Here is a 12,405-nt window from a genome sequence, read left to right as displayed (position 1 = left end):
TGGGGATAAGAATGAGATGAGATCGGGATATTTGGAAGGCCCTTCCTTAGAAAATTACCTACAGAGGCAAAGGGGCAGCCTCATTTTTTTTTAAATTTTTATTTTTTTTAGTTGAACATGGACACAATACCTTTGTTTTACTAATTTATTTAATTTCTGTGGTGCTGAGGATAGAACCCATTGCCTCACATGTGTGGGGCAAGCGCTCTGCCACAGAGCCCCAGCCCCAGATCCATGGGGGCAGCCTCATTTTGCTGAGGGAAACAAGGTAGTAAAAACACTTTGGGTGAAAGACCCCTCCTAATCTTGACACATGGAGAAAGTATTAAACTAACTCTACAGGAGGGCATTAGGCTGAAATGGCTCCTATCCCTGGGTTCCTACTTAAACAAAACAAAATGCACCCTCAGCCAAGCACCAGTGACCATCTGGGCTGGTCAGAGACTTTTCCACCAAATAGTCCAAATAAGGCAACTGCTCAAACTTTAACCAAGTAACTTCTTTGCTTCTTTATTTACCCTATAAAAACCTTCCCTTCAAATTCCTCTGGTGGATTCCCAAACTACTTTGGGTTTGAAGCAATTCATGAATCGCTGTTTGCTCAAGTAAGTTCTTTAAAATTTTAATGTGTCTTGGTTTATCTTTTTGCAAAGGGTTTTTGATCCTTTCCTGAAATTTACTTGTATTAAGAAGTGAGGCCCCGCCCCCACCCCTGTGATATTGCAGGCTTATTTTAGACTGTTGAGCACTTTGGCCTCTAACCAAGATTTGCCTTTTGCAGTTTGCTCTCCTGAAGTTCAGGTTTAAAAATCTCAATGTAGAAAGCTCAAGACAGAAGGCAGGAGCGCATGTCTTCCTACCAACTCCTCAGGAAACGCAATAGGAGAAGTCTTGCCCTTTCATGGTCCCAGGCCATAGCAAGGTCTCCTCATTGGGCCAAATCAGCTGGATTTCCCCAGGCCTGTTTTCCCTGTATCAAGATAGTGACACTGTCTTAGAAGTGACAGCTACTCTAAAGGTACCTGGACTTTTTTTGCTGCTTCATAAATAGTTTTACCTGGAATAAGAACTGGCAGGAAAGTCAACAGAGATGATTGTTTGCATCAGAGGGTGTCTAGATGATTGATCATGCTTCTCAAGGCTTGATTAACTCTATAACCTTGCCTGTCTCCTGGAAGATGAGAAATATTTCTGCTGAGGACAGAATGCCCAGCTGAAGTGAATACATTGCTAGTTAAATCATCAACCTGATCAAGAAAAGCTGTCTGCCTTCGGCTCAGACTCCTGTGCATTGGTCGATTGCTCACAACACATGCACAAGTCGTCCTGTTTTTTTCTGGAGAAAACCTGGAATCAGGAGAGAGACAACATTACCACAGAAGGCCGCAAGACGGTGTGATCAGCGGGGAGCTGTGATACTGACCCCTGAGCAGAAGAGGTGGCCATGGGGAAATGCAGTATGGGGGGAGGTGGGACCCTCGGTATGAAAAGTATTCATCATGGTATTTAAGTGATGATACTTTGAACCCACAGGAATTCACTAAAGTCTCCCTGTTGTAGAACACCTGTGATTTGTAAGGGTGTTTTTTTTTTTTCCCTCTTTGCCAAACTTCCTCGTAACCAGCAAGATTGCAATTAGTGAGGTCAGCACCAGCCTTGGGACCTATTCAGGTTTTTTGTTTCAAAGTATCATCCAAATTTCCACAGGTTGGCCATGTGGTCTTTTATAAAGTGTTAAAGATGATAAATTCAGAGGCCTGTGGATATAGCTCAATTCGTAGAGTGCTTGTGTCACATGCAAAGGCCCTGGGTTCAATCCCTAGCACTCCGCCCCCCCCCTCAAAAGTGACAACTCTAGTCTCCTGTCTTTTCCTAACCTCTCTCTTTTTTTCCTTTGTTCTTTTTTTCTCACATGACAGTACAGTCATACATATACATATAGATATACACATAAATACTGATTGATCTAAAAGTATTTGTATCATCCAAGTGAAGATCTTGGAGATTTTTCTGAACATCTACTTTGTCCCAACTAGATTAGGTTCAGAAGTAGCAACTCCATAGTAATTCAACTTATTTCTGCTATATTATATGATACTAGGTTTACCTTAAAGTGTTTTAGCATTCAATCTCAGAATTACCAGTCAGTCTCTAGGCCGTATAGTATAATACTCACTATTTAAACAATAGCAAGTTATTGTCATTTTATGACATCTCCAGATGTTAAAATCAAACCTATAGGATATTAAGTTGAAGTTTAAATATCAATATCTCTACCGGGCAGACATAGTCCAGTCAAGTTGATTGAAGAAAAACAAAAACAAAAACAAAGAATCACAGTGGATTTTAATTCCAACTGTTACACATAGAAGCTGCATGACTTTGGAAGTTTGCTCTTTCAATTTCATCATCTGTTAGTAACATGTTATGGCTGATGATAAAAGAGAATCAACACAAAATGTCATGGCAGGACCTGGTCCTTAAAGCAGGTGACATCAACACATGTCAGGCCCTTTTCCACCATTTTCTTTGCTTGCACTACAAAACTGGAAATTAATGGGTGTAAAAAGTGGTCTTGAAGAGACTGAATTGGAAACTTTGGTCATGCAAAAAGGGGGTTGGAAAGTCATCAAATTTTGTGGCATGAGGAATTGTTGGCATGTACTTGGAGCTTTTTGCCTCCAAGATATTTGTGGAACTTGAATAATGTTGAGAGCACAGTTTAGATGCTATCTGATTCCTCTACCATAGAACTTCCTCCCCTTTTCTGAGATTTCTAGATAGTGCCTGTTATGTCTCTACTAATGCAGTTCTCGATATTGTCTGGACTATTCTGGCAGTTCCCAAACAGACCCTTCTGCAATTTATATGAAGACTATAAAATGAACATTCCTTTAAGATTATGTAATGGGTTTTTGGTTTTGTTTTGTTTTTTGGGGTGCTGGGGATTGAACTCAGGGGCACTCAACCACTGAGCCCCATCTCTAGCCCTATTTTGTATTTTATTTAGAGACAGGGTCTCACTGAGTTGCTTAGCACCTCACTGTTCCTGAGGCTGGTTTTGAACTCGTGATCCTCCTGCCTCAGCCTCCTGAGCCACTAGGATTACAAGCATGTACCACCGTGTCTGGCTGTAATAGGTTTTTTGGGAAGGGTGGGGGAGAGTACTTTAAGTTTAAAATTTCATAAAATAGGTTTTCAGAAAATGAGAATTATTTGTTGCATATGTCTATCACACTATATCATATTCATATATAAACAGTTGGAGCCTCCATATCCATGAGTACTGAATCCAGGGGTTCAACCAACTGTGGATCAGATATATTTGGGAAAAAATATTATGTCTGTACTGTGATATTTCTTTTCTTGTCATTATTTCCCCAAACTATCAATATAAAAACTGTTTTCATTGTATTTGACATTATAAGCAATGCAGAGGTGAGTTAAAGTATATGGAGAAGGTGCATAGGTTATGCATAAGTACTGTGCCATTTTGCATAAGGAATCTGAGCATCCTTGGACTTTGTTGTCTGTGGGGAAGAGGAGGTGTTGGAGCCAATCTGAAGGATGACTGTTTCCTGTATTAGAGTGCAAGTTACTTGAGAGCAGAGACTGTCATACCTTGCCTGCACCTGTGGTGCCTAGCTCAGTACTTAGGACACAGTAGATGTTCAATAAATACTTTAATGAAAAAATTACTAAGAATACTTTGGGAGACATAAAAAAAAAAGTACAATCTATGAACAGGGTCTGAACTGCAAAAGTCAATCTCTACGTGTCAAATCCTGTCGCATTTTTTAGGACCCAGCCTGAGAGCAATACAATTTCTTCTGAGACTCCCCTGATCCTTTCAGAACCCCCAAATGCAATCTTCCCCATTTTTGAAGGCGCTTCCCATAGCACCTTTTGCCTCCTCTTTTGAAACACTTGCCCCTTTCTACTTATGTCACTTTGGGATAAGCACCTGCCTGTTCATTGTCATGCTGTCCTCAATTATTCTAAAAGGCCAACTGACTGTGGACCCTCACCAAATGTTCTTGAAATTCTCTGATCCCTTATTCAACAGCTAAACTATTAATTTTTTTTAAATTAAAAAAAAAGTTTATAGTAGCTTCAAACCCCTTTTGGAAATAGGTCTATTCATAATAAGATGAAACTAGGAAAATATTGGACTTCATGTAATAGAAGGAGTCTTCCTGAATTTGCTTCAGGGACCCATAGTTTATTTGTGATTGATGAAGTTAACCCACCTCTCCATACCCCAGATCCTTCATCTACAGAATGGAGATAATAAGAACATCTAAAAGTTAAAAGTTGGAGACAGTATATAAAAGGTGTTTAGGAGAGCTCTTCATAAGGGTCAGTAGCCAGTTGTCAGCTATTATTTAATACTTATAATAACAAATGACTCAGATAAAGATTCCTAGGTCATATTCATCTTTTCACGAGAATATCAGACACTGGAGATATGAAAGGAAATGACACTGAGATGTATTTTCATGTTGCTAAAATGGTTCTCTCTCTCAGTCATCCAACTTCTGTCGTCTCCATTTTAACTCCATGTCCCACCTTCCCCCCAACCCGCCCCTGAAATTTCTTCTCTTCTGGTAAGATCCATCTTTGGCTTAAGAAGGTCCTGCTTCTCTGCCTTCCTTCTCCATTCCCCTGAGGGCCCAGGTGTGCACTGCTTCTGATGCTCTCCTCCTCCACCTGCTGGCCACTCCGAAGGAAGCAGCTCATGTGCAATCTTCTGAGTTTCAACCCCCAGGTAATAAATTCTCCTGCTTTTAGTTATTCACATCCTTTGTTCACAGAAACTTTGAGTCTAGTGCCTTCTCATTACTGACCTAAATAATATCTCTTGATTTCAAAATGAAGTTCATTTTAGTAACAATCACGAGTCATCACAGAAGCTAAGGAACTTGGGAATTCTACGAAATCATTTAAGTTTCCAAGGTCCCTTTTTATTAGTTCAAGGCCACAAAAATCAGGATATCATGGAACTGGACTTCTAGCTCACATTGGCATTATCCAAAGAATTATGAGTCAGATCAAATTAACAAATAGTTACAAAAACATGTTCTCCTATTTTTACAAACATCTCTCTAACCAACCCACAAGTTCAACATTAAATTTAGAATTCTGTCTCCTGGGCATGCAGTGACGGAAGAGGAGTCTCGAGCCCCAGGTCAATTACCTTTGCTTCTCTCCCAGCCTTGTCCCTCACTTGAGGAGCCTTGCAAACCCCATGTGGGCTCTCTTCATCCCATTCAAGCCACATCCACGTAGGCTTACCCCGTCAGACAGCAGCACCTCAGATACCCCTCGAGCAAGTGCAGACTGCCCTTTGAAGAGAGTCCCAGAGAAGAGACCATGCAGCAAGGCCACTTGGTTAGAGTAAATGAGCACCTAGACCATGAATTAGAAGACAGGGTGCAAGCTCCAGGTGGGAAGGTGGAGAGGGGGTGAGAGGGGGGCTTTCTAAATGACAAGATCCAGGACAATGTCTCTCATGCCTGGGTGCAATTGCTCAACTCAATGGCTTATGGTGTCTCTTCAGCCCACCTTTCATTTCCCTCTCAGCCACACTGGACAGCTCCACAGAAGCTCCGACTTTCCCTGTGCTACCAGCAGCCCATCTCAAACTCAAGCATAACTCTGCCCCAGGGCCGCCTCCAACACTGGAGGGCTTTGCCTGCACACAAATACAGCCCAGAAATATTGGGGAGCTAACAGCCTCAGAGGAAACCCTCAACCCCTGTGGGGCAGTAGTTAGTGGGCAAATGTGCAGGTCTCCCATTGTTTGGGTGGAAAATTCTGGATGCCTTTCTGAGGTTGTGGCTGAAAGAAGCCCATGGCAGCAGCCTGGATAGTGTACAGCATGGTGGCCTTTCCTTCTCGCCTGTTCCACTCTTCCTGCCTTCTCTCTTGCTTCCTGGGATCACTTCCCAGAAAAACCACCCACACTCAAGTCCTTAGCCTGAAGCTCTGCTTTTTAGGGGTGATCAAAAGAATAAAGAGACAAACCCAGGGAGTGGAAGGAGCAGTCCGTTCCAAGTACAACAGTATCTCAGCACTATCTCACTTCTGCCAACAGTCTTTTAAGAAATGTGTCTAATAAGTGTTCCCCACACGTTTATATTATAACCTAACCTTCCATTAAAGAGGTTTTGGGGATTTTAAAAAGGGGGTAGTTCCTTTGTTCTTTTCTCTACATTAATGTGTAATTCCTTTTATAGAGCCCTGCTTTCATGGTTAAAATTTCCCGAGGTGACAATGGCCTGTTGGGAGGCAAGATGGAGGAGGCTGCTTATGGGAAATGCACAAGGAAGAGAAGCAGAAGTGAGAAGCTATTGGTAATTTTGATATCAAAGATTCCAATGAAGATGGGAAAGTGCAAGGGGGCCCTTTTTCTAGCTGACCACGGAACTAAGGATCACTTATACCAGATTCTCCCGGAGAATTTCAATTTCAAATCTTTGGCCTGACATTATTGAATACTTTCCTACTGGTCAGACCTTTGTCCAGATTGAAGCTTCATAAAATTAGGTTTCCGGGGCTGGGAATGTGGCTCAGGCGGTAGTGCACTCTTCTGGCATGCGTGCGGCCCGGGTTCGATCCTTAGCACCACATACCAACAAAGATGTTGTGTCCGCCGAGAACTAAAAAAAAAAAAAAATATTAAAAATTCTCTCTCTCTCTCTCTCTCCTCTCTCACTCTCTCTTTAAAAAAATAAAATAAAATAAAATAAAATAAAATTAGGTTTCCTTGCAACGGGAGGCCTGGATACGATGCTGGGGGCCCTTCTTCCTCAGCATTCTGCTTTGGGGCATCTGTTACTCCTGATCTGGGGGTAAACTTGAGCATTTACTATTTACCTCCACATTTAAAAAAAATCCTGGATCAACCTGGAAAAACAGTCTTAGAGCTGGCAGGAAACTTAGAGTTACTCAACAGATGAGACTCTGCCATAGGATTATAGCATAATGTCATCTGTGGTAATCAATCCTAAAACTTTCAAGTACACTGTAACCATTTGGCATTTAATAATATTTTCCACAAGCAAGGAGGTACTTTGTACCAACTTCCAAGTCTTCTGCTGGGAACCTATAATCTTATTATCTGTGCTGCCCCCTAGTGGTGAAAAGAAGCTAGGGCACCCAGACAAGGACATTGGTGCCAGTGTCAGGAGAGACGTTTGCAGACGTGAGTACAGACGATTACCATCCATTATCATCAATTCTACAATAATTTTATAGGTTGGTCTCCCTATTCAGAAATTACAATATCTTACCTACAGTTATGAGTGAACATCTTTATGTACAAATTCTGAAAATTCTTAGTCTCCAGATATAAGCCATGGAAACATGTTTTAAATATGCCAAGTATTTTTCAGCAAACACTTATTGAAACTAACCATGGGACAACCACAGTTCTAGTCCCTTGGGACAGAGAAACCAATAATACAGAGTGTTTGGTTGTAAGAACTCACAGTTCTTGCCTGGGAATAAACAACCAAAGAATCATTACAATTCAGTGTAATTACACCAGTGCTATAATGTTTTTTCTATCCATCTATATATATATATATATATATATATATATATATTTCCTTCCAGATGACAGTAATCTAATAAAATGTAAATGGCAGTTATGAGGGATACTCCGTTCTTTCCTGCAACCTTACTGTAAGCATCTCTCCACCCATCTCTTTTAAGTTGCAAATGTAGTCCTCCTTTGGTATCTGAGGGACAGTGGTTCTAGGACCCTCCATCTTTTTTTTTTAATATTTATTTTTTAGTTCTCGGCAGACACAACATCTTTGTTGGTATGTGGTGCTGTGGATCGAACCTGGGCCGCACACATGCCAGGCGAGCGCGCTACCACTTGAGCCACATCCCCAGCCCCAGGACCCTCCATCTTGCAATGCTCAAAATCCTTTATATAAAATGAGCTAGCATTTGTACAGAACCTAATAGCAACACACCCCCTGCCAGATACCTTAAATAATCTCCAGACAATTTATACTACCTAATACCATGCAGTATGTGAATAGTTGTTATATTGTAGTGTTTAGGGAATGATGACAAGAAAAAAAAAAGTCTGTGAGCACAGTTGGTACATGAGGTAATCTCAGTTATGTTAACTCTATATTTGCCTGTGGTTTAATTTAAGTAATTTGCCTTTTGAAGGGAACACAAATCCAACCAGAACTTAAGTATATATAAATGCTTATTTATTGATTTCATTAAGATGAGATGCCATTGACTCATCATTTGAGTAAAGTAGAACATCTGATCTGTGTTCTAGGGCTCTGTGTGTAACAGGTGTGTAGAAATACTGCTGCCCTCAGCCATTGGAGAGGCTCAGAGAGGCCTGGGGCCCTGGAGCCCTTAGGGAATTCATCTCGACTGACAAACATCTTTGTCTGTTTATTATCACTTGATATAGAAATATTATTTTCTGAGCCAGGAACAATAGCATATGCTTGTATTCTGAGGCAGGAGGATTGTGAGTTCAAAACCAGCCTCAGCAATTTGGCAAGGCCCTAAGCAACTTAGTGAGACCCTGCCTTGAAATAAAAAAAAAAATTTAAAAAGGACTGGGGATGTGGCTTAGTGGTTATGTGCCCCTGGGTTCAATCCCTGATATCATTAAAAAAAAATCTGGACATACTGAGATGCAAATGAAAAAGAACAAAGTGTTCCAAGGAACTATACCACACCTTTATGCTCAAGTCATATTAGTAAGTGAAAGTGAAGCTTCTCTAGCTTAAGTAGGAAACCTAACTAATATTTATATGTTTGTAAGATACCTTTTTAAGTGTTATTAAATAGGCAACTGATACAAATAATACAATCAATTAAAATTGCAGAATTGTAAGGGTTGTAAGTTACATTTCATAGAACCATATTTCGTAGCAATAATCTTAAATCTACGTTAAGAGATTTAATCAGAATTGAGTAATCAGAAATGAGAATAAAATTAATACAAAATTAATGCAATTATAACTGTCATTTAGAAACAAAGTGGCATTACATTATACAAGTGTTTGGGTTGATTTCTAATGCAGCCTGGGTTGTGGTTAAATGCTGGTTCCTCACCACACAGATTCATCCATATCTTGGCACTAAGAAGGTATCAGTTGTTAGTTATCTCTGCATTTTGCCACTGAGAAAGTACAAACTGTGAAGTTAGACCAGTTATCATACCCATCACATTTGGGGAGCTTTTAAAAAAAAAAAAAAAAAACTTTAGCTGTTTAACTGTCACATGTAGCATCTCAAGTGAAAGGCATTTGTCTTGTGGGGATTTCATTTTGTGCTTTGTGGCACATGAGAGGGGACCTTCCTATTTAGAAGCATTTAAGTATTTTGTATATCAACATGACAGTGAAAGGAACCTGTTATTATATTTTTAGAAGACAAGATCACAGTAACTAGTTCAAGGCATCTTACTCAGGAAAAGTCAGTTTTGCTCCTTGAGAGTGAATTCCCTTTAGCCCACTGCCATGACTTGCTGACCAGATCAGACCAAATTTTAGGTGGAACCATGCAGCAAAATGTGGTGGTTGGTGCTCACTGTCCTGCACTGTCAGCATCTGTGATGGTCAGTGTATCTGTCCTCTTGTTGACAAATGCTGCTTTGGAGTTTTGACTCTTTCCAGTTACAGCAGGAAAAACTTACTTCAGGGAGATGAGGAAGACCTTGGTTCGAGAGCAGGTCTATCGTTTGACCTTGTGGTCATTGGTGGGACCCATCGGGATGCCACTACTGACATGGAATTTAGTAGACTGGTGTTAAATCCTATGTCTAGGGACAAGAAACATTAATGGCTGTAAAATGAGTGGGATGAGCATTTGTTTATCCTGGGAGATAAAGAGTTGAGATCTGATGACTTGGTACTTTAACAGGTTTCTTAGTAATTGATAGGATTTGATAAAATCCTTTTTAGGGAGGGTTAAGCAATGTTTTCCATGGACAGACTCCAATGTTTGACCATGTTATTTCATAATTACACAGATCAACTGGTGGAACATCTCTTGTGATTGAAAAGTCACATCCATTCTATATTTTTTTATAATCCAACACAATAGCATTTAGCGCATGCATATTCTGTCCAAAGTGCCCAGAAAACTACAAATTAGTATTCCATATGCAGAGAATATCAGTCATTTATAGCCTGAAGAGTTCATAGTCATAGAGCTATGTGCAGGGTTGGGTTGAGTGTCATGACAAGTTCATTTTCCAAAATGCCATTTTGATACTTTGCCATTCTTGCTGGGTCTGGATGATGCAAGTAGCAGCAGCATTGTTGAGGCTCTGTTTACACCATCCTATGAAGAGTCCACTTACTTTTTGTGTGTGTGTTTGTGTGTGGGGGGGGATTGAGCCCAGGGCCTTGTGCATGTAAAGCAAGCACTCTACTAACTGAGCTATATCCCCAGCCCCCCACTTACTCTTAATGAGCAAAGCATTTCAAACATGGAGTAAAATCTTTTACATTCTCTGTGTATAAGTTGCTTTTATCAATCCTGAAAAGATACAATTACTATAGCAGATATTAATAAGGATAACATTTCTATTACTAAATCAAGTCTGAATAATAATATTCATTATTATTTATTATTCCTTCAAGGAGAAGAATGAGATTTTCCTTTGTCTTTAAATTTTTTCTTACTCTATGGACTTGAAAAATGGGGGCAATTCTTAAGTCCGGTTGAGCTACCATGAAAAGATTGCAGAGCATATTGATCACATCTTATTATTATTAGAATCCCAACTAAAAATTCCTGTCAGCTAGTCCATGAATTTAATTAGTGGATAATCAAAGTAAATCCTTTGGCAGCAGCCAGAAGCCACCTAAGTAGTGCCAAAAATCATTTGGATACTCAGTCACCCTTGTAGTCTGCCGTAGTCTGGCTGGGCACAATTCAGGAGCCACTTGTCAAAAGAAACGAGCTTTATTTTTAGAACACACACACCAAACCACACAGATCCTCAGGAAAAACCTTCAGAGCCCAACTGCCACCACCAGCTTCCCACAAGCCTCTCCATCTCCCCCCACTCCTCCTGCTCTTGAGGCTGATTGGCTGGGTCCTGTGGGCAGAGCCAAAAAAAGTACCCCAATGAGCAGCTCTGTGGTCTGAAAGGGCGGGGAAACAGCCCAATGAGCATCACTGCAGAGGAGCCAATCAGTTGGCAGCTAGAAGTTTGCTGGCAGCTGGAAGTTTGCTGGGGCCCCTTCGGCTGTGGCTCTCAACAGTAGTCTGCTAAATATTTCTCCTCCCAAATATGGGGTTATGATAGAAGACTTGATCTATTTTAAAATCAAGTGTCCAATATGAGAATGAGAAAAAGAGGACCATTTGAATACATCAAATATCAACTCTTTAGAAGGGACACCCTATTGTCTTGTAGTTGTCACTAGTCACATATTATCCCAAAGCAGAACCAGTGAAGTTCTTCTTGGAGGAAACAGAACCTACTTGAGGAACAAAGTCCAGCTGCTTAGGACTCCTTTTTCCTCCAGGGTTGGGGTCGGGCTAAGGTCTGGTGGTATTTGGTTGGAGCAGGGTGCTTAATATAAAAAAAAGTTTGGTTTGCTTGGCTGCCCTTTTATTGATAGAGGTAGCAGGCTTTCCTTGGAGGATTGTTTTTTGTGTGTGTGGCAGACAAGGGGGTGGATGGAGAGAAGGGGTATCTATGCCCACTAATGTTGTGGGGTGTGGCTTCTCCAGCATCCAGTCCAGGGTATATAAGACAAAAACAAAAACCCAGGGGACCTACTGCCGTGCATCCCTGAGTTCCTAGTTCCTTACCCACTTTCCCTTCTATCCACTTTCAGAGTTTTCTTATATTTATTTTGTATAAGATGTTCAAACTTTTTAGCTATACTTAGCAGGAAGAAGAAGGAGAAGCACATTTACTTCATTTTGTTTTCTAATATTATATATCAAGTAGGAATCCCATTGGAATTCAGAAACATACCATCAACTTCAGATGTCTCAGAAGAAACAGAGTGATCTAGGTCAGAGTTTTCTCCATTATAAACCTTGCACCTGGGTCGTTTTTTAAAATCAACTTTATTGGGGTCTGATATCCATATAATGACAATTTAAATATAATAAAATGCACTCATTTTAAAATTGCGATTTTTGGGTTGGGTAGGTACCAGGGATTGAACTCAGGGGCAGTTGACCACTGAGACACATCCCCAGCTCTATTTTGTATTTATTTAGAGACAGGGTCTCACGAGTTGCTTAGCGCCTCACTGTTTCTGAGGTTGTCTTTGAACGTCAATCCTTCTGCCTCAGCCTCCTAAACTGCTGGAATTGCAGACATGTGCCACCTGGCTAAAATTGTGTTTTGATGATTTTAAACAGATGAACATATCTATATAA

The sequence above is a fragment of the Spermophilus citellus genome, assembly GCF_964194105.1.
Source record: "Spermophilus citellus genome assembly, chromosome: 16".
In the NCBI taxonomy this organism is placed as follows: Eukaryota; Metazoa; Chordata; class Mammalia; order Rodentia; family Sciuridae; genus Spermophilus; species Spermophilus citellus.
The sequence above is the reverse complement of the archived record's forward strand: the minus strand, read 5'-3'. Positions refer to the sequence as shown.